At 40.1% G+C, this 21193-nt stretch overlaps 1 protein-coding gene across 1 annotated transcript in view; it reads left to right on the forward strand.

Annotated features, from left to right (window-relative positions):
• Positions 1-193: 193 nt before the first annotated feature.
• Positions 194-21193, forward strand: part of FHIP1A (FHF complex subunit HOOK interacting protein 1A) — a 79880-nt gene continuing 58880 nt past the window's right edge. The window contains exon 1 of the mRNA XM_083519940.1: positions 194-595. The gene's annotated coding sequence lies outside the window, so the exon portion shown is untranslated. The remainder of the gene's footprint in view (positions 596-21193) is intronic.

Raw genomic sequence — 21193 nt, forward strand, 5'->3', positions numbered from 1 at the left:
GCTCAGGAAGTTAAGCCTCAGAGGTGCGTGAAGACACTCACGTTACGTGTTCCAGCTCTTTCTTCCTCGTGACTCACACGCCCCAAAAACCGAGGCCCGCTTGCAGCCCGGGCTGGCTGCCTTGTTACGCACCCCGCCGCCCGCCCAGTTTCTCCATTTCTGCGCCGCCCGCCCGCAGTCAAACTGCTGTTGTTCCAACTGTTTTCTGGAGAGGGGCTGGCAGGGACTCGGCGGAGCAGCCTCTCCTTCTCCCCCGCCCTTCCCTCCAGTGCTTGGAGGATTATTGCTCAAAGCCGGCTGCTCCAGCGCAAGGGAGGGATTTACCTGCTGCTGCTGGTGGAGCTGTTGTTGTTAGCAGCGCCTCCCCGCCTCTCTCCCCAGAGGCAGCGCAGCGGCGCCCAGAGGATTGCGCGCGGCTGAGCCAACTCCCAGGGAACCCGCTCGGGGGAGCGTGTGCGCGTCGGGGGGAAGCGGGCGGTTCGCGCCTCGCCGAGGAGAAAACTTTCTGCTCTCCGGACATGGGAGGCTCACTACTCTAGATAAAGCAGCGCCGCCGAGCAAAACAACCGCCGAGGAGGCGCTCGAGGCCGCCCAGGTATTCCTTCGCTCCTTTTAATTCTTTAGTGTTAATCTGGTGTGGCAGCGGCTCACCCACCCACGTGTTTCTCCCGAGAGGAATTTTCCTCTTCAGGGGAGTGTCGCTTTTCTTCACTCCGGACTGAGGGGTCGCGCCGAGCTGGAGGATGCTTTGCTCCCATGGGGAGTGGGTCGCGACCCCCGGGAATGACGCCGTTTTGACCTCGAATTACCACTGCGGCCTAGGAAGGAGCCGGGTGCTGCGCTTGCTTGCGTGCGGCGTTTTCTTGTGCCTCTCAGAGGTGATGGGCCAGTTCAGGTTTCAGCGGAGGAGGAGGAGGGGCGCGCCTGTTGCAAAGCTTGAAAAGGGAGGAAGAAAATAAAAGAGTCTGGAGAGGTTTGTGAGGTCTTCCCGCCTTTGTCGGGTTTCTCCCTCACCACCTCCTCCCGCGCCTGAAAGTATTTCTGAAACACTTGTTGCTTCTCGGAAAACGTTTGGAACCCGGGAGTTTGCTCTCCCTCCCTCCCCCAGTGAATTGTCAGCGTGCCTGGTTGCAAGAGGCGCCCGCACAAAGCATTGTAATTTGCAAATGCAGGAGGGAGGGTTGGTTGCTGCTTGCCTCGGGTTTTGTAAGAACGCGAGCGGCAGATGACTCAAAAGTCTTCTCTCTCTGTCAAACTCTGCCCAGACGAAACCGGTCTCTCTCTTGAGTTAACAAACTTAATCCTCTCCCTGCTGGGGAATGGATGCTGCTGCTGTGGGAGGGGCGAACAAGGAAGCGACTTTCTTAGCTAGAGGAAGGTAGCAACACGTTACAGCAAACTTTGTTTACTTCACATCGCTGCTAATAATTACAGCACTGTTCTGTTTTAAAATTGATTGGATCGACCCTTTCCCATTGCCCCCAGAAAAGGGTTAGGTTGTGGTTATTGCCATTCCATCCCTAGATGGCCTGCACTAATAGTAACTGGCAAGCTGACAAAATTATATAGGTCACCGGGAAATAATTCCAGCTTAATCGCCTTTATCTTTTTGGCTAAGAGGGAAAAGAGTTTCCGCTTACCATAGAGATGGCTGTTTTGATCAAAGTAAGGCTCTTTTCAGAAATGATGCTTAGAGTGATTTTTTCTTTCCTCATGTCTTGCACTTTTATATCAATCTTTGTTTTAGATTTTCCTGGATCTAGACATCCGATGCACATTTCCCAAACATTTTATGAGCAAGGAATGATCCCATTTACACAATTGTTTTCCTTCTTTGAAGCCAGTATTACAGCAAAGTAATATGTGATCTAGGAATAATTTATAGTACCTGTAGTTTGTCAAAGAATATACAGGTTAGTTGTTTAAAAATGCATGCATATTGTTTCATCAGTTGCATGCAGCATGAACCTCTGCTAGCAGATATACTGGCTTGGAGAGCAGAGGAGAGCTGCAAATAGTGGCGAGAGATGCAGTGAGTCCATGTATGGAAGACTTTCCCAACCCAGGACACTAGGTTTGTGAAGGCTGATGTGAAGTTTGCATGTATACAAGTGAACTAGTGATCAGACTCCTGCAGTCCAAATTATTTTTCTAAGGTTTGAGTATGAAACTTTGATGTTTCTAGGGTTTTGTGGGAGACACTAAAAGGGTTCTGTTAAACATGTAAATTCATTCCTAGATCTTCAACAGGTTGTGTGGCCCTGTCTCCCATTCCCTCAGAATGGGTGCCTAAAAACTGACTTCTGGCTGGCTTTCCGAATCTTGATTCTGGCACGTATAAGGTCATCACATGGATACATTTTAGTGAAGTTCTTCATTACAACTTTTAAAATAAGCTTGAAGTTTTACTTTCAGCAGTTTGATGCCTAATGAATCTTAAGGCACAAGCTTAAGCATCTTTACCATCAAATAAGTTTGGCTGGGTGAAAAGAAAGCTTGTGAGTGAGTGAAGGGTCCTTACATGTTTAGGCTGTAACCTGATTCATAGCTATCAGAGTTGGCCTTGGTTATGAGTAAACATGTACATGACACTATGATTTATTTTGATAAAATTGATTGTTAATTTCTTTCTTTGGGTATATTGTATGACTGGAGATGAGAGATAAGGGGAACAATAGTTAAATAAGATTTTTGGAAATCATGTGAGCTAAGTCGCTTTATTATTCTAGGCACATAACTGTGGGGGTGAAGAAGGCATAGAAAAGCTGTTTCAGCAAATGAGCTTCTAAAACCACAGTATGCCTTTTAAAAAATGTATTGATGAACATAGGCTTGCTTAACTGCTTTCTTTAATTTTGTGAAACTGGGGGGTGGGAAGAGTTACCTGTAGTCTGATTTGACACAGACTGGCTGGCCTGTGTGAAGTCTGTGACCTAAGCAGTCAGCCATGTAGGGTGGTTTATCAGAGTCTTGACAAAACACCTGTTTTTGCTGTCTATTTGAAACTATAGTACAGAAAGGCAAGTTGTGAAGCACTTGGCAGATCACAATTCTTGGCTGGTAGAATGTTGTTTGACTTGAAGTTGTTTACTGATCACTTGTTTCCAGTGCCTTGGTGCATGCTTGATTAAGGAAACTAGTAATAATGGCATCCGTAAGTGATGTTGTTCTCCACTAATTGACACGTGATTGTGTTTAGATGTTGTTGTCTACTTTCTGTCTAAAAATATATATATTTTCAAGAGCTTAGTATTTGTAAACTTGTTCCTAAGCGGTCATGCATTTAATTAATAGGAATATTAAAGGTCATGAACCAGTTGCATTGAATAGCCACAGCTTTTAAAATTGTGCCTTTACTCTGCCATCCGGCTTTCAAATAATGATAACTGAGCCTTTGAATGCATTATCGTTATCTAGATTTAATGATTTCCCAGGACATTCTTGTGTTGTTATCACAGTAAATCTGAGATCATTACTTGATGCAGAAAACCTTGTGACAAGGTTTCAGGACTTTCTAGTATTTGACATGTAGGCCGGTCTAAAGCATGCTTGTTGAGGGATGGGTGAGACTATGAGCCTGAGGTTTCCTACAGCTCATTCATGTAGCACTAAGTCATGGTTTAGTGCCGTGTCAAACAAGGTCAATCTAAGTTGTTGAAAGCACAAATACCTACTGTGCTGTTCTGATTGCCTTGCTTTCTCATGCTACTATAACTTCTTAGATTCTGTCTTTCTTGCAAGCGCAGTTTGATTATGTGTTGCTGGTTCTTTGCAGTACTTCGTATGGCTGGGGCTTCCAGTCTTAAGTATCTTATTTTTTTCAATAACAGGACTATCTTGAAAAGTAAAAACTTTGCTATGCTTGTGCAGAGGTATTTATATTTCAGAGTTATTTCCTCTGTGCCAGCCACTGTCCTTACCGTTTTCATCACCCATTGTCTTTCCTGTGCTTTCTGTGGACTTCCACTCCAATCCTCAATATTTACTATGTAGAAATCCCTAAGGCTTCCTCTTGGAACTTCCAGTTGTGATCTGGATTCCCTTGCAGGAGCAATATGCCAAAAATGTCAGTTGGGTACATTACTGCAGCTGGCTACCTGACAAAGCAATCATATGACTGGTTCAGGAGGCAGCCAGCTTGACATTCCACCCATTCCACACTCCTTTTGGGGACCTTTGTGTTACTTTAATGATCACTGTCAGGCTCTTTCTGTACTATATATTTCAAACACTATTATTATAATTATTGTAATTATTTATTAAAGTTGTATATGGCCCTTCATCTGAAGATTGCAACATAACCCACCCCGCAAAAAGCTCCCACAAGATGCAGAACATAGCAACAACAACAACACCAACCTACAAACACATTTCCAAAGCCATAGATTGTTTAATCCACCAAAGACCTGGTTGTAGAGGATCATTTTCACCTGGCACCTAAAAATATGTAATAAAAGCGCCAGGTGAGCCTCCCAGGGGAGAGCAGTCCACAAATGGGGAGACACCACAGAAAAGGCCTGTTCTTGTGTTGCCATCCTGTATCACTATAGCTGTCATGGCTACCCCCAAAGAATCTTGGGGAGTGTAGTTTGTAAGAGTTGTTAGGAGAGACCCATATTCATGTTACAGAACTACAGTTCCCAGAGTTACACTACTCTGGAATTGTGGCTCAGTGAGGAAAATGGTTGTCTGTTGTCTATGGGGTGTGTAACCTGCATTTGAAAAGCCCAGAGTGCAGAGGCCTTGGACAAACTTACTTGTAATGGCAACACACACCATCTTTTGCAAAACCTTTACATGGTGAAATATAAAGGAAATAAATGTATATTGCTCAGCAACTGAACATGGCCTTGCAGACAGACAGCATTCCAGATTTATCATTGTGAGCAACTTCGCTTGTTAAATCTTAACCTGTCTGGTGTGATTCAGTACGGGTCACAGTAAAGTTGGGTAAGTTGAAAAGGCCAAAGTTACTGTCCAGTTTAGGGAAAAGCAGTTTTCATACAATGTAATTCTGGGTGTGTGTTTTTGGCAGTTCTCCTTTCCCTTCGCTTTAACTACTGAACTTTTGACTGTTCTCCCAAACTGCCTGCCATGACATGTTATCAGGAATGTAAAGAAAGCTACAGAAATTTCAAGCTTAATTCCTTGATCCTAAGAACAGTGTATTGAAAGTAAGCACCACTGAGTTAAATGGACTTTGCTGCTTTGTATCACAGCCTAATGGAGAAGGAACTGGCAACCCACTCCAGTATTTTGCCATGAACACTCCATGGACAAAAGAAGAAGCTTTGATAAGAAATTCCAAGGCATGCTCTGGTTCATGGAGTCACGGAGAGTTGAGCATGACTAAGACGACTGAACGACGACCACGATCACAGCCTAAATAATAATATGTTCTTGCTTCGCATGCCATGATACCTACCAGAATAGGACTATGTATTGTGCTATTCCAACTGCTTATGGAAAACCTCTTTAATGTATCTCCTGTTCCTTGATGGAGTCTTCTTTTAGTCAGAAATCATTAATGGTTCAAAGGAAAATTTCCAGCTTGGTTATGAGGCTATATTATGTTACCTTTCTGTTGTGGCAAATGCAGTCAGTAACTGTCACAGTTTGCCACCATTCATACTCACTGCAGTATTATCTGAAGTTTGCTTAGTGGTATTATAATTGTGTGGCAACAGCTGCATAGGGATAGCATTTTCTCTACAAAGTTGTCTTTCAAAATGGTTGAGATGTGAAAATATAGGTAAAGGGACCCCTGACCATAGGTCCAGTCGTGACCGACTCTGGAGTTGCGGCACTCATCTCGCTTTATTGGCCGAGGGAGCCGGCGTACAGCTTCCGGGTCATGTGGCCAGCATGACTAAGCCGCTTCTGGTGAACCAGAGCAGCGCACGGAAACGCCGTTTACCTTCCCGCCAGAGTGGTACCTATTTATCTACTTGCACTTCGTGCTTTCGAACTTCTAGGTTGGCAGGTTGTGAAAATAGATTTGACCAAAGCCAGGATACAAATAACATCCTCTAAAACTGTGCTTCTCGAATCTTGGGGTTGTAGCCAATTAGTACCCCTCTGCTGATGGAAGGCGCGTTGAACAGCAGAGCATTCCATAAGCCCTCCCGCTTTATTATTCAAGTTGCTAAGACTAGTTTTTTCTTACTTGGTTACCTAGAAGCCATTCTTATTTGATACAGGCCCAGGGATGGGGAACTTTTGGTCCCTCTGATGTTGCAAGTCTCATCAGCCCCAGCCGGCATGGAAATGGTCAGGGATGATGGGACTTGTAGTCCAAGTACACAGTGTCTACTGGATTATCCTCATCTGCACATTAATTAACACTCTCAAAGGACAGTGGTTCCCAGTTTTCCCCATCATTGTGCCTCTTGAAAGTTGATGAGGGTCTTGGTGGACCACTTAATGGTTTTTCTGCCTATTGTAGCAATTATAATGTGCTGTGCTCAGTGTTAGAAATTCGCCTGGAAGATTGGCAGGTCAAGATGATGGAGTATGTAGAGATGGCCAAGTTGATGGGGGAAGATCCGGAATCAGCATGACGAACTGTTTCAAAAGGACTGGAACAAATTTATATTTTATATGAAAGAAAATTGTAAACATTTGAAAATGTTTGTAGGCTTGAATTGAAATGTTTTGTAATGTAAATATAAGGAACTGATTTACCGATAATAAGGTGAAATATTATAATTTGACAAAGGGTAAATAAGTGCTTATAGAAATGCAAAGAATATGGAAAGTTATGTGGAAGAAGGAGGGAAGGAGGTCGATGCTCTTACATAGTAATATATTAAGTTATAGAATTATGTAATAAAATGTGAATATGATTTAGTGGGAAACTCAATAAAAATTACTAAAAAAAAAATTCACCAGGTGCATTTTGCAACTTGTGCTGGTCTAGTTGCAACAACATGGAGATTTTCGGATGCCAGTTTGACAACTGACATTTCCATGTGGCTGTTCCCTTCAGCTTTCTTAAGCAGTTAAACAGAAGAGCTAATTTATTGCATTTATATCCCACCTTTTCCCCCAATGAGTGCATGGTTCATCCCTCCCCCCATAGTTAATCCCTACCATGATCTTGTGAGGTAAGTTAAGAGGCTGTGCTTGGCCCAAGGTCACCCAATGAGCTTCATGACTCGAATGGGGATATGAACCCTGGTCTCTCAGGTCCTAGTCTGATACTCATCACCACTATACCACACTGGGTTCCTAGAGAACTTCTGCTATGGGGCAGCTATATAAATTAAGTAGGTAAATAGATGGGGAAAGCAAAAAATGGGGAAAGCAAAATTTTCCAGAATTTGTTTTATTATGAATTTTTTATTTGATGTTTTAATGTGTTGTAAACTACTTTGAAATTTTTTCTTTAAAATATAAATGGTATAGAAATGAAATGAATAGTAGTAGTAGTAGTAATAAAATGTTATTGCAAAAAACCCCTAATGCCTAGGCATTCCATTGTAGTGACCATAACCTAGGTTTAAGGTGCCGTTTGGTGATTAGTTTATATGTCTGAGTTACTAACATCAGTGTGGAACATAGAAAGCTACATTATGCAGAGTCAGACTATTGGTTTGACTGTCTAGTTCAGGGTTCTATACGCTGACTAGCAACAGCTTTCTAGGGTTTCAGGCAGTCTATCCTAACACTACCTGGAGATGTGAGAATTGTGCCCAGGACCTTCTGCATGTAAGGCAGACCCCCTTTACCGCTGAGTTTTGACCATCCCCAAGGGGGTAATATAAGAGAAAAGCAGCCATTTTGAGGGAAAGCCACCCAGAGTGGCTGGGGAAACCCAGCCAGATGGACTAGGTATAACATATTATATCATATCATATATCATATTATATTATTATAGCTTTCAATCTGTAAATGGGAGAAAGCACATGAGGTATTGTGCTTCAACACAAGACAGTTGGCATTTCCCCTTTCCTCCCCCCCCCCATGTTTCCTTGCCTTAAATTAGATTTGCAGAGGTGGGTGAAGATCTCATGAAACAAAATGCTGGGTTTTATAACTAGTTTGCTTTTAGTCAGTACAAAGTTCTTTCTCGTTTCAAAGCCCTTCGGGAAAGCACTCTGGGGAATTTTTGCCAACAAGATTAATAGGATTTACTCCAAACCATTAAAATAATAATAATCCACAGAAATATAGATTAATAGTCTGCTATGCTTTTTCAAAACTGTTGGGCGGTATAAAGGTCAAATAATTGTTAAATATAATGTGAGGAGTGAATGATAAATAATGCCACTAATACCATGAGACTTCTCTTTTTTGGGATGTGGGGGCTTGGATTCTGATTTTGTGCATGTTTAGGTAGAAGCGGGTCCTTAGGTAAGGACGCGGGTGGTGCTGTGGGTTAAACCACAGAGCCTAGGACTTGCCAATCAGAAGGTTGGCGGTTCGAATCCCCGCGACGGGGTGAGCTCCCGTTGCTCAGTCCCTGCTCCTGCCAACCTAGCAGTTCGAAAGCACTTCAAAGTGCAAGTAGATAAATAGGTACCGCTCCGGTGGGAAGGTAAACGGCATTTCCGTGCGCTGCTCTGGTTCGCCAGAAGCGGCCTAGTCATGCTGGCCACATGACTCGGAAGCTGTACGCCAGCTCCCTCGGCCAATAAAGCGAAATGAGCGCCGCAACCCCAGAGTCGGTCATGACTGGACCTAATGGTTAGGGGTCCCTTTACCTTTACTAGGTAGAAGCAGGTCTTATTGACTTCAATAGGATTTATTCCAGAATGTGTGTGTGTATAATTTTATCCCAGTAGAGCAATCTTATGACTCTGCTAAGATGCTTGATCCTTTAGAGTGCGTTGATGTTGTTATATTATATTTCCAAAGTTTTAGGAGGCATAATATTGACATTAATACATTATCATTTAAAATGGGGAATTGCAAAGGAACTCTTACTGTCTGGAGTAAGACAGACCTATCCTTCTCCATCTGATACAACTGGGGAATTGCATTGTCATCTGCTAAAATATAGGTGAATAAAGATGACACATACTTGACTGTAGAAAGGTTTTCAGCTGAATACAGTGGAAACCTGGTTCTCAAACGGCTTAGTTATGAATAAATCGGCTCCTGAACACTGAAAACCTGAAAGTAAGTGTTCTGGTTTTCAAACGTTTTTTCAGAAGCCAAACGTCCAACGCAGCTTCCACTTGAGTGCAGGAAGTTCTTGCAGCCGATTAGAAGCTGCACCTTGGTTTTCAAACATTTCGGAAGTCTAATGGACTTCTGGAACGGATTACTGTACGTTCAAGAACCAAGGTACCACTGTACATTTAAAATATGTATCTCAGAATTGTTCAGTATACTGATATTAGTTATACATTCAACACTTTCCACCCAAGATCTTTTAAAATTCTGTCTTTAGTAGGTGAAAGATGGAAGTTTTGTGAAGACTGTATATATTTTAACACCACAGGGCAAATAAAACACAACAACAGCTTGATTTCTGCCTTGTTATGAAGAATAAACATGAGGGTATAAGGTTGTTTAACCTCTGTTCTCACTTAAATTTCTTGTAATTACTTCAGGCCTAATGGGAATACTACCACATGCAGTTACTGGACCTAAACAACAACCTCTCATTATACACAGCTATCAAGTGTTGATGATATTTGGCTGCTAATAACATTAAGGGTGGTTTGTGCCTTAACAGGGATTTTTACTTGAATTTACTTAATGAAACAGAACTGATAGTACACTTGGTCCATATATGCACAACTTGGCTCATGAGATAAATATAGTGGCGTACCTCACTTTATTGTGCATAGTTTTATTGCGCATCATAGATAGTACTTTTTTTTTACAAATTGAAGCACTGGAGGAGCTGCTGGTGCTGGTGGTAGATTGGAGACGAGGCTACAGGAGCCTGCCCAGCTGCTCCTTATGAGGATGCAGGTGTCTGATCAGTCAGCAGCTACCAACATCAAGGCAGTACCTTCCATCAGCCAGAAGATTACAACTTGCTGAAGGCTTAGATGATGGTTCACATTTTTTTAGCATTAAAAGTACATGATGTTATTGCGCACTTAATAGACTACAGTGTAGTATAAACATAACTTTTATATGTACTGGGAAACCAGAAAATGTGTGTGACTTGTATTTTGTGATATTGTGGTGGTCTGGAACTTGAACCCACAGTATCTCCAAGATTATGCCTGTACTTCTGTTCTGTACACAGCTGAACACATTTCAGCTCTCTCTGTGTATGCAGTGAAATGTTTTACTTACCTTCTTTGTTTGGGGGCAGTTTGAGGATGTTAGTTTCTGCTATTGCACACATCCTCCTGCCTAGCTTAAAAAGGTGGAGAAGTCTGTGAAAACGACAACAAAAGTTCACTTGAGATGTTGCTTATTAAATATGATTTATAGAGATTTGTCAGTTGTGTCTCAGGGCTGCAGCTGGAATACTAGACAAGCATACCATCTAAATAGCCAGTTATACGTATCCCACATACAAGAGGGGACAGGACGATTACTGACTCATTTAATGAAGATAGAGACATGCAGAATTTCCAGCTAGCAATATTCTGAGTCATTCCACCAAGTTTCATTTTAGTACACAGCACACAGGGAAGGCACTTTAAAACACGCCTTCATTATTTGAGTTTGTGGTATGTTAACTGTCAATACAAAGTCTTAAGATGCTTATGGAAGTGATAAATATATGTTCAGAGGTTTGGCTCTTTAAAATATGAAATATTTACAGTGCATTCCTGTGTGTGTCAACGCAGACAGAAGCCCTAAGGGACTGACTGCCAAGTAAATTTCTATATACTGTATTTACAGGGTTGAAATCCCTTTGTAACTAAAAAAGGTGAATTTTGGATACTTCTAGAAATTTAGATAGTCATTTGAAAGTTATGAAGAATATTTGCATGTTACCTACAGTATATAAAAAAATAGTTTGTTGTTTTTGATACATTTAGAAATAGTTTGGAACTTCACTGGTTGAATCCATAGCCGTAAAATTCAGCCTTTCCTCAATTGAAATTGTGATTTCTTTGTATCAAATGGGCATTGAGGGGAAAGTGATTAAAATGTAATTTAATACTGTACAAGACTAGTGTAATTATATTATGTATGCATCACTTATCAGTGCTTACATAAACTTGTGAGAATGTAGCCTACTATTCATAACCAGTAAATGGTTCTAAAAGGGTTTTTTTTAATGAGTTAACACTAATTTAAATTTATTGAGTTAAATATATGACATCATAGCATATGTCAGTTTGTACACTGTTCACTTAGCACAATATCATGTATTAAATTAGCACAATGTTTTATTATAAATGCGACATTAAAGAAATAGGACTCCCTGATTTGTGAATTTATATGGCTTATGTCTCACAGGACTGTATTAAAGTGGTGGCCATTTTAGGTGCGTCCACCAATGTGTGGGTCCTTTTGGACCTGGAAGAGGGACGAATGGGGGCGTAACCGGCTTTTGGGTGTCTAAAGGGGTGTAATGCACTCTGCTAATATCTGCGGGCGCCAGGAACAGAATCCCCACACAAAATGGTCTCTGCCGGTATATATGAATAAGTGGTTATGATGTACAAAATATTCTTCCCACTGAGCTGATGGACAAAAACTGTAAAGATACTCATATTAAGTCAAATTTTAATTTATGATAGGAGCATAATGAAGCTAATACACAGTAAGGCAGCATGCTGGATTTGATTCACTTGGTGACTTGGCATCTCTCATGATGATTGTACATAGAAAACAGTGGCTTTATTCCATTGGGCAATATCCAGCATCACACTGGTGGATGCTGTGAAATTCGCTGCTTCTCTCCCCCCCCCCCCCGCAACCTTGAGTTTCTCCTTCCATTCTGCAAGCAGCCTGACAGCACTGGAAGTCACCCAAGTGTGTGTAACTTCAAATATACAGCACCTAAAGTTGTGAAGTCATGTACGCTTGGTTTTTTGGAGAAGGATAATGGTGAGGGAATTGATTAATGCCTCTAGTTATAATAATTGAGCTGTTTTTTTTACATACCTGTTTAAATCCTTCATTTGCAACAATGTGGAAAGTGTCACCAGGCAAAGTGAACCAAAAATGTTATTTCAAAACTGTTATCAAAGATAATGTGCATTGTGTCAAAAAGCTGCTGCTCTGACATTGGATTAAAAAAAGCAGTGCTTCCCTATATGCTGCCAGGACAAGTGTGCAGCCAAGAGGGAATAAGTACATTCCTGACCTTTGGCTTGGATCCAATTTCAAGTTCCTCCTTTCTCACCTCTCTTGTCTCATGAGACATTTACAATTGTTAAGTCATTTGGCCTAAAGTCAGAAGCCTTTGATTTTTCAGAAGGTCACAGTGGAGTGCTTTTAGACTTGGGTTGCTAATGTGCTAAATTAAAATGACTTATGTGATTCTGTGTAGATATAGCCTTTATTTTTGAATAACCTTTTTATTGGGTTTTATGAGCAAGGATCATATGAGTAATAAATGATGCAAATAAACAGACCAAATCTTCTCATGTCGTTTGTATAGCACAAAAATAGCACAATAAATTTGCAGTAATATCTAAAACGTATGGTTCAAATGAAGATAATAATTTAAATTTAAATTTAGATCAATCAGTTTGAGCCAAATGCTGATGGGGGGATTGTTCCTTTTTTTGGAATACTGGCACACATTATAAAATTAAACCACACTGGAGTAAAGCCATCTTTCTTGATCCGTCCATGTCTCTACCATAGTTTATTTGTTGATCTCTCAAGGAATGCTGTTTCCGAAACTGTTTTGTGCCAATTGTTTATTGTTGTGTCAGAAAGGTCTTTCCAGTGTCTGCTTATGGTGTGTCACACTGCTTGTAATAAATGGCTTATTAATTCTACACTGTGTAAATCTAGGTTGTTGTCTTGAAATATATTTGATAAAGCTAATTATGGTTTGACTTCCAGTTGTTTCACTATTTCTTGGAATTACAAATTCCAGAAAGGCTGGAGTTTCGTACATTCCTGCCAAATGTGGAGATGTGTGCTGGGTCTGGAACAGCCCCTTCAGCAATGTGGTGAGGCACCAAGATGGTTCATGGCTAGCTTCCTAGGGGTACCACCTATATATGAGTATTAGGGTTAATTTTCAATTGCTGAAGGTTTTTTTTTTGTCCAAAGTCTGTTCCATTGATCTGGGTCATGTTCATAGCCAAAACCTCATTCAAGTTGATGTATAGGGTTGAGTGAACTCTCTTATGCACTGAGTATAATTTTATAGATTGCGAATACAGTGGTACCTTGGGTTAAGTACTTAATTCATTCCGGAGGTCTGTTCTTAACCTGAAACTGTTCTTAACCTGAAGCACCACTTTAGCTAATGGGGCCTCCCGCTGCCGCCGTGCTGCCAGAGCACGATTTCTGTTCTCATCCTGAAGCAAAGTTCTTAACCTGAGGTACTATTTCTGGGTTAGCGAAGTCTGTAACCTATAGCATCTGTAACCTGAAGTGTATGTAACCTGAGGTACCACTGTATTATACCCGGGCCTTGGACTTGTCCATATTACAAATCTTTCAGATGGGCTAGTAATCTTGTGGCTGCCTTACTGGTAATTAGGTTAGGAAAAAAAAGTGTGGATTTGATGGAGTTATAGCCAAGAGATTTGTAAGTTTCCTAGTTTAGTCCACATTTCTTGGTCTAATAGTGGTGTATTTCTGTTATAAAAGTAACATAACTAGGATAGATCTATTGCCTTCCATCTAGCCACATAAATTTGTCATAAAGTCTTGTTTGCTGAACAGCCTCAGCAAAGCCCCACTTTGCCTCCAGCTTGTGAGGAGACCCTCCCCGGAGCTTGAAGAAGACTGTAGTCAAGCCTTTCTTTAATAAAAGTGGTTTCTTGCTCAGGAGAAGAAAGGGACGATATCATCCTGCTTCTGTGGTTCATCCAAGCAAAGGCATACCAGCTTGTCTGTGAAGGGAACTGTGGACTAAATCAATAATACGTGCAGGCACAAATATATTTCAAGAAGTGTGGCCTGCCGGTAGAATTCTGCAATAGAATAGCCAACAGGGACAATAAGGGAAGTGAATATCGGTTCGAGTCTAGTTTCAGTTTTTGCTTAGAAAGTTCAAGAAAAACCAGTTCTGTTATTCAGTGTACGTACAATGCTGTGTGTGAAATAAGATTGCCTTCAGAATAGTTTAGGCAGATTTTCATTGTAAATGTATGACCACATTTTTATTTTAAAAAATATTAAAATAAATAGCTGCCTTGTTATGATATGAATTCGATTTTCTAGAATCTTTTCCAACAGTTTCTAGAAACTGTTTTTGGTATGTGTGGTTGGAATGGCAACTTCAATATATCCTGTAGATGAAAAGTTATATTGGAACACGACTTTTGCTGCAAATCTCCTTTAAAAATGAAACAGATCAACATGTGCTTCAAAAATTATAAATCTTTGGTAACCTGAATCTGTGCATATGGAGCCGTCTCTCTAGCTTTTCTGTGCAGTAACGAAAGCTGATTTTCCATCCCCCAGAAGCTAGAGCATAAGATAAGTTTAGGACAAAACTGTAACTTACTATAATAAGATGTTGGTTGGCATCTACAATGTTTACAACAATGTAGGTTGGTTCTTGAGACGGCCTCCAAAGATAATAGCCCAAACCTGATGTCGGCTGTAATGTTGTAATCATTCTTACTGAATTAGAGTGATTGCACTGAGTAACCAAAGTAACCTCTAGGTGCTTTTGTATAGGTTGATTAAGACATGTGCTTCATAAGCATTTACATCCTTTGATGTTTGATAGCTATTGAACAGGTACCAACTTACTGGATGGGGACTGAAAGATTAAAATAATTATAACAGAGTGCGTAAAAAAGGAAGTGTGGCCGGTACAGAGAAATAAATCTGATTTTTGCAGCTAGTTGGCAAGGAGGTGTAATGTAGGTATTTCAAGGGCATGTTATGGCTTTGAGGGACCTGATTCTGTCTTAATGACTAGAGTTGTCTAGGGGATTCCTGCTGAACCTAGAGTTTCCCACCATGCTGACAAGCAGTGCTGATTTATGTATAAGCTAAACAAGCAATAGCTTAGGGCCCCACTCTCTTGGGGGCCCCCAAAAAATGAAAGAAAAAAAACACACCTGGATGTACATTTCCAAAATATAAGATAAAAAACAAAATAAAACCTACATACAGCAACAGTGTTTTGTGTGGAGTAGGCTCCCATGATGTAAGTAATGGGCCCCGCCTGCTAGCCTGCTCCCTAAAATATCACTGGTTTGCTCATTTCTATATACAGTGGTACCTTGGTTCCGGAAGTCTGTTCCAAAATCAAAGTGTTCCGAAACAGTGACAATTTGTTGTTGACAAAGGACAGCTGGACATATAAAGGGCCCCATTCCTTTAAGTAGCTTAGGGTCTCATCAAACCTAAATCCGGCCCTTCTGACAAGTTAGGAACATGAACCAATATGAACATGAAGATGCTAAGATATATCCACAAACCTTTGTTTGCTTTGCTCAGTTGGCAATCATGTGAGAGCTTGTTTGTGCTTCAGCAGAGCTTTTTCTAAAAAATCCCACCCACCTACCCAATAGGAGAGGACAAATCTGTTTAATTAAAATATTGCCATGCAATTTGCTACTGAGCTCTATAGGTGGGTTTTCTTGGGGGGGGGGGGAATGAATTGAAATGTTTTGTGGAAAGTATTACTATTTAAAGTAGGTTAGTGTGGGTAGTGTAATTTGGAATGAAAAATTACAGCTTTCGCTGGAAATTTTTCTCATGCCCTAGAGCCATGGTTCCCAAACTTTCCTCTCCACAGGCCACTGGAAAATTGCTAAGGATTTTAGCAAACCACTAAATGAAGGTAGCAATTGTATCGCTCTGTGCTAGACGCTGTATTAGTTTAGATGTCTTTTTATAGCTTCTTTTATTTATTTTATGGTATTACAATTTAAATTCTAAACTGCAGTACAATAAAATACAATACATAATTTGAATTCCACAAAACTCAAATGGTATAATACAATATAAGAAATAAAAAACCAGTGAAATACAATAAGATCAATATGAATATTAAATGCATTAGATGCTCTGTCTCACATTGTCAGCCACAAATTCACAGACACACCATGGACCACCTGAATGAAGCTCATGGATCACAGTTTGGGAACCTCATGTTAATTTTTTGTCCCAGTACACTACAGATATTCAACCTGAAATATTTGAGTGAGGGAAAGTTAAAAACATCCTTAATGTGGTGTTAGGTAGAATCTTTTTGCTAAAAGACTGCTTGTAAATATTTAAAGACATTAGCGTTTACTTCCTTTACTTTGTTTACGTTGAAGAAGAAAAAAACCCTCAGCAACTGAAAACTGTTGACATACTAATAAATGTTTAGTAATCAAAGAACTGTGCATGATATGCAACTCACATACTGGTTAGGATTAATCACCTGAAAAATATTAATTACAACTTTGAAACTGCTAAGCTTGGCTAATATTGTATTTGCAACTGACATTCATTTAATCATTGCTACTAATGAATGTATGAAAAGAAAATTCTGCAGCAGAATAAAGCACTGGAGATTATATGTTTTAGCAAATTTTCAATGGAAAATTGTATGCATTACATCACTGCTGTTTGTCTCTGATAGCAATTACTTCCCTGGTGAGCGAAGAAGTAGAAAACAGGTACTCTGCTAGTGCAAGTAGCTAGAATATTTGGCCTGAGTGTGGAAATTAATGTTCAAATTCCCACTTCCCCAAGAAGCTCATTGTGTCTGTCGCCTTGGGCGTGTTGCTATCTGTCAACCTAATGTACTTCAGAAAGTTGCTGTGAGATAAAATGGGAACCCCATGTATGGTGCCTTGACTTTCTTGTTAAGAAAGGACAAGATAAACTATCATGGCCTCCTTTCCTATCTGTCTTGTGCTGCCACAGCTATTACAGGTACACATCCTATCTCTTTAAAGATTGGACCGCCAGTGTAAGTTGTTCAGTGCTTCAGTTCCTGCTTGGAAAAGCCATGCCACTAAATTGCACATGCGGCTTTTCCTTTTCCTGTTTGTTGAAAATGGCAAGCAAAAGCAGGTTGAATGCAATGTGTTGTATTTCTTTTAATGGGGAGTAGCTCTTAGGATACTGAGTTGTAGTCTGTTCTTCATCTGTTCCTATTATTATTATTATTATTATTATTATTATTATTATTACAGTGGTACCTCGGGTTACATACGCTTCAGGTTACATGTGCTTCAGGTTACACACTCTGCTAACCCAGAAATAGTGCTTCAGGTTAAGAACTTTGCTTTAGGATGAGAACAGAAATCGTGCTCTGGCAGCGCGGCAGCAGCAGGAGGCCCCGTTAGCTAAAGTGGTGCTTCAGGTTAAGAACAGTTTCAGGTTAAGTACGGACCTCCAGAACAAATTAAGCACTTAACCCGAGGTACCACTATATGTATATACTGCCCTTCATAATAAGATTTCAGGGCAGTTCACAGAAAAAATACAGGATAAAAACAAGTAAAGAATTAAAACAAAATATGTAGCAAAACAATGACCCCTCCCTTCCCACAGACACGTTTAAAAGGCTGTAGAATATTAATTAGTCAAAGGCCTGAAGAAGAAGGTTGTCTCCTGGCACCTAAAAATATATAATGAAGGTCTCTCTCTCTCTCTCTCTCTCTCTCTCTCTCTCTCTGTTTTTGTGTGTGTGTGTGTGTGTGTGTGTGTGTGTGTGTAACCAGAAGCAAGTCCTTCGATGCCTTTCTGGCTGTTCTTGTGGGACATCAGAGAACAATGAAGCAGGGGTTTAACCATATTTTTCTGGTTTGGATATAATGGAAAACTGGTTTAACAAGCCAGAATATAAACACCAAAGCTGATTGTTTGAAGGAAGGAGTATGCACATGTTGAGACCTATCTGTATCTTTTCTGTCCAGTAATGAAAGCTAATTTTCATTATGCACGTACAGAGCTAAAGAGAACATGACTCTTTCTGCCTACCTTCTGCTAAAATGGGCAAGGAAAGAGAGGAGGAAATGTGCAGACACACAGCTCCCCCCTCCCAATATTATTATTTTTACTTATTAATACAAAGAACAGCAATTAACATTCAACCATTCCATCACCACCCAAGTATCAATTTATTATAGTAAACTTTTAAGTCCTTTCAGTTTTTAAACAAATATATCATTCACAAGTTTCTATGTGCTGTTGGACTCTTGTAATCATGTTCTATCGATGTTTCATATGTAGTAAAACTATGCCACGTTGATTTTAAAAAGTTGTGTCTTGTTTTTGACCCGATAAAGCAAACCAAAGTTCTTTTATTTCATAGGACATTCTTGTTTACAAACATTGACAAGGCATACATGATTTCCCTTTCTAAATTAATATAAAGAAATAGGTATTTGGTTGCAGGCAGATTTAAGTGTTCCTGGAACAGTGTTGTTCAAATTTTTAAAAAAACCAGTGCGTTTAACTTGTTTTTAATGCAAATCAATTTTTTCTCTACCTTGATTTAGATGTAAGGATTGGTGGAGTGAATAAAGAAAGCACATATGCAAGGTCGAATGAGGGCTTCTAACCCATGTGCAAAACCAAATCCAGATTTTGTTGCTTGGATGATCTTGGCATGAGGCCACATGATGCTTTGTATTAGTTTTCAGTTTAGTTAGGCCTGTTGGCATAACACAAAGCTATGTAGCTGCACCATTATTTTCTAGAGTTAGTGGCATGGAAGGCCTTTGCCTTTTCAGTTGCTTACAAATGTAATTGGTGGAATTTATGTGAAATGGCAAAATTGCCAGAATAGCCCAACAACCTAATCAATCATGTTTCTCATACAACTTCTAAATCAGCCTTTCCCAACTTGGTACATTCCAGCTGTTTTGGGCTGTTCTGCGCTGGCTGGGTCTGATAGGAGTTAGTACCCTCCATCTGTCTTAGACCAAAAGTTGGGCAAGATTGTTCTAGAATCTAGGTAATATTGTTTTGGAAACTGATACCTTCCCAGTTTTTATGCAAAGCATGTTGATAAAAACCTGTACATGGAAATGTATGTTTATGAGATATGCCTTATGTTTGTGACTCACACTTTGGGAAAAATTGAGATGAATGGGTAGACTTGTAGACTTGATGTGTAGTTAATTTGCTCCTTCTTTCTATGCCATTTTAAAAATTAATTTATCTTCAAGCCTGGCATCTTTATGCTATATATATCTGTGGCATCACAATAATGATAATTTTGTCTCATTCAAGTTTCTGGTATATTTTTTATTTGGCTTACCTTGAAAATGGAAAAGTGTGGATTGTGTGTCCGTTTGATTCTAACGTTTTTGGCTACTATAAAGTTATATTATTCATGATTATACTATAGCAAATCTATTTTCCGTAGGGAGCTACAGATCTGGAATTACGGATTTCATAGGCAGATTTTTGCCTTAAAAGAAACTTAATGAGTGATCAATTTAGGCATTGGGTCAGGTAGGAGGATATATGGGCCAGAAAGCCTTTTCTTTCCTTTGTGTTTTTTAAGGTCAAATTCTTTTATAAATTGAGTTGCAAATGAACGCTGTATATCTGGTAGAAATGAAAGATGAATTGATATAATTAAAGAGAGGCTGTTCTAAGAGCTTCTGCTAAATGAATTCTCAAAGAAGAGCTGCGGTTTCCTGAAGTGAAAAATTAACAAGAGAGTGCTCTTTGCATTTTAATGGTGCATAGTACGGTAGAATTGTTAGCTGAAGCCAAAGGCAAGCACTCCAATATTTTGAAGGTGGGAATGGAGGGTGCCTGTACTTTGGTTTTCAGTTCTGTCTGTTGTAAGATACTGAAACAATACATGAGAATATAAGTAGTTAAATATTCTAGATTGCTTGTATTTTTGGAGCATTCTGCATGCTGGTGTTTCTATGTTTCAGCAGTATCCCTACATCTCTTCAAGTCCTCTGTTTTATTTTGCAGAGACAAATAGTATGGGAACTTTAACCAATTAATTTCTGAGCAATAAGCAGTGCTTTGGATCCTGACCTGAGCATAGCTGTCAAGTGTCCCTTATTTGAAGGGACAGTCCCTTATTCCAGCGCCATGTCCCGCTGCTGCCCCTTATTGATGGATGTCCCTTAAATGTCCCTTAAATGATGTCCCTTAAATTTCAAAGGAAGCAGCTCCTCTCCCTCCCTCCCTGCCGGCTAGGGAGGAGGGAGGCTCCAACTGTGTTGCTCACCCAATAAGAAGTCTAAGAACGACTGGGGAGTGGAGCTTGCATGTCCTTTGTGGCTAGTTAATGCAAGCTGAGGGTTTTTTTGAATGCTGGACGCCATTTTGTTGAACATGCTGCTGCAAACTTTCAGTGCAAAGCCAGGCCGGGGAGCCATCTTAAGTTGAGGCTGCATAGGCCTTGTGGTGCATGTGATTCAGATTCTATTTAGTTGAACCTCTGGTTACAAAGTTGGTTGGACAGTATTCTCGAAGCTACCAGCATGAGTTTGACCAGACTGCAGGAGGACAGGAAGACTGGAGTGCCTGGAACAGGTGAGGCTGCAGGTCCCTTATTTGGGCTGCTGGTCCCTTATTTTCAAATCTGTAAGTTGACAGCTATGGACCTGAGAATAGCATTAATGGTTTTTTTTTTACTGTTTTCTGTGGAGAAATACTGTCAAATAACTGTCCATCAAATATGATATATATGATGGATAAACATGTCATATGTTTTTCTTTCACTGATCTTATGACTTGTTCCGTTTTTCTGATTTGCAAGTTGGGTATTGTCTAAGGAAGGAGAACCAACATGCTGTACAAACCCAGAATTTTAAAGAAGGATCAAGGAATAAACAGTTTAGTGTTTGCATAGGAATTGGAAGGAGAATGATGTAAGGCAGAGGTAACTAATGATGATTACTGTTTTCCCAATCAATCTCTTTTGGGCATATTGCTGTTAATGGCTCACCATCTGAATCATAAATGTATGTATGCAAATCCTTTAAGGCTCATGGGTGATGCTCAAGCTACTTACAAACACAGGACCAATATAGAAAAGGATTAAAGATTTATCATATGTTGTTATTGGCCTTTATTGGCATAAGTTTAAACAATAAAATCATAGAAAGTCATCCAAATACATTGATAATCCAAACACTAGATAGCCACCATTGAATAAATCAGGCAACTTTAGCTTTAGCTTTAAATACCCTGAAAC

This window comes from Podarcis liolepis (genome assembly GCF_965112155.1).
Source record: "Podarcis liolepis genome assembly, chromosome: 9".
In the NCBI taxonomy this organism is placed as follows: domain Eukaryota; kingdom Metazoa; phylum Chordata; class Lepidosauria; order Squamata; family Lacertidae; genus Podarcis; species Podarcis liolepis.